Below are 2,500 nucleotides of genomic sequence, written 5' to 3'. Positions count from 1 at the left end.
GGATGCACGGGTCAAGCGGGACGGGACGAGCGCAGGGCTTGCTTTTGGCGGCACACGAAAACACGAACCCGAAAAAGGCGAAAAAGGGACATACACACTGGCGACACGCACGCCCGTTTCGCCTGCCACCCGTGCACACTCGCCTGGGCTGCTGGTCACGTGCGTCGCTCACAGGCATTTTGCAGGCCAGCACCGGCGGATGCACGGGTCAAGCGGGACGGGACGAGCGCAGGGCTTGCTTTTGGCGGCACACGAAAACACGAACCCGAAAAAGGCGAAAAAGGGACACACGGACAGGCGACACGAAAAAAAAGGGGTCGCCCTACCTAGGTGGGCGCAAAAACCCCGTCGGCCAGGAGGTTTCGCCAAAGTGTCTGTACTGTCACACAGGGTCAATAGCACGGGCATGGCCGGCCGCCGCACGTGCAGCGGCTTACGGACGCACGGTTCGGCGGCACAGGTGCCTGGCGGCTTTAGCACCTTGGGGTGGACAGGCCTGGCGGCAAGGGGGGCTAGGCACCTTGCTGCCAGCCGGCAATGGTGCACGGGGCGGGGCGCCACACAAACACGAAAGAGGGACAAGAGCGGGGCGATGGTCCACAGAGACGAGCCATGCACGGGGCCCGTGATCGCCGACACGCGCGAACGCGGACGCGGACAAGGACAAGGACGCGACGCGCGGCGCGCGTGCGAGGTCAAGAGGGGCGCGCGCACGAAAACGCGAAAAAAGGGGCTAGCGGCCGAGAAACGCGAAAAAAACCGGGTCACCTACCTAGCCGAACGCCTAAAATCGCTTCGGGCAGGAGGTTTCGCCAAAGTGTCTGTACTGTCACACGGTCCGTACGGGCGCAACCCCATCGCGCGCCAGCACCCCTTCCTGGGGGCGCCCGCCCGCCAGGCGCCTGGCGCCCCACGCGCGCGCGCCCGGCGCCTGGCGCCTGGCGCCTTGCCCCCCACGCGCGCCCGGCGCCTGGCGCCTGGCGCCTCGCCCACCACGCGCGCGCCCGGCGCCTGGCGCCTTGCCCCCCACGCGCGCCCGGCGCCTGGCGCCTGGCGCCTCGCCCCCCACGCGCGCGCGCGCGTGGCGCCTTGCCTCCGCGCGTGCCTGGCGCCTGGCGCCTTGCCCCCCACGCGCCTGGGCGCCTCTTTTCCGCCTGGGCGCCCTGGCACCTTTCCGCCTGGGCGCCTGTTTTCCGCCTTGGCGCCCTGGCGCCTTTTCGCGTGGGCGCCTCTTTTCCGCCTGGGCGCCATGGCGCCTTTCGGCCTGGGCGACTCTTTTTCGCCTGGGCACCTCTTTTCCGCCTGGGCGCCTCTTTTCCGCCTGGCCAGGGCGCCTCTTTTCCGCCTGGGCGCCATGGCGCCTTTCTGAAAGGCGCCAGGGCGCCTCTTTCCCACCTGGGCGCCCTGGCGCCTCTTCGCCTGGGCGCCTGGGCGCCTGGGCGCCTACGCCAGGGCGCCTCTTTTCCGCCTGGGCGCCTCTTTTTCGCCTGGGCGCCTCTTTTCCGCCTGGGTGCCCTGGCGCCATTCCGCCTGGGCGCCTCTTTTCCGCCTGGGCGCCCTGGCGCCTTTTCGCCTGGGTGCCTCTTTTGGCGCCTGGGCGCCTACGCCAGGGCGCCTCTTTTCCGCCAGGGCGCCTCTTTTTCGCCTGGGCGCCTCTTTTCCGCCTGGGCGCCCTGGCGCCTTTTCGCCAGGCGCCTCTTTTGGCGCCTGGGCGCCTATGCCAGGGCGCCTCTTTTCCGCCTGGGCGCCTCTTTTCCGCCTGGGTGCCCTGGCGCCATTCCGCCTGGGCGCCTCTTTTCCGCCTGGGCGCCCTGGCGCCTTTTCGCCTGGGTGCCTCTTTTGGCGCATGGGCGCCTACGCCAGGGCGCCTCTTTTCCGCCTGGGCGCCCTGGCGCCTTTCCGCCTGGGCGCCTCTTTTTCGCCTGGGCGCCTCTTTTCCGCCTGGGCGCCCTGGCGCCATTCCGCCTGGGCGCCTCTTTTCCGCCTGGGCGCCCTGGCGCCTTTTCGCCTGGCGCCTCTTTTGGCGCCTGGGCGCCTACGCCAGGGCGCCTCTTTTCCGCCTGGGCGCCTCTTTTTCGCCTGGGCGCCTCTTTTCCGCCTGGGCGCCCTGGCGCCATTCCGCCTGGGCGCCTCTTTTCCGCCTGGGCGCCCTGGCGCCTTTTCGCCTGGCGCCTCTTTTGGCGCCTGGGCGCCTACGCCAGGGCGCCTCTTTTCCGCCTGGGCGCCCTGGCGCCTTTCCGCCTGGGCGCCTCTTTTTCGCCTGGGCGCCTCTTTTTCGCCTGGGCGCCTCGTTTCCGCCTGGGCGCCTCTTTTCCGCCTGGGCGCCCTGGCGCCTTTTCGCCTGGGCGCCTCTTTTCCGCCTGGGCGCGTCTTTTCCGCCTGGGCGCCCTGGCGCCTTTTCGCCTGGGCGTCCTGGCGCCTGTGCGCCCTGGTGCCTTTTCGCCTGGGCGTCATGGCGCCTTTTCGCCCGGGCGCCTGTACGATTGTTCGCATGTGCGCT

Source organism: Aristolochia californica, unplaced genomic scaffold (assembly GCF_029961685.1).
Source record: "Aristolochia californica isolate CCGP_79_NKW_82.1479 unplaced genomic scaffold, dmAriCali1.0.hap1 SCAF_68, whole genome shotgun sequence".
Taxonomy (NCBI): Eukaryota; Viridiplantae; Streptophyta; class Magnoliopsida; order Piperales; family Aristolochiaceae; genus Aristolochia; species Aristolochia californica.
The sequence above is the reverse complement of the archived record's forward strand: the minus strand, read 5'-3'. Positions refer to the sequence as shown.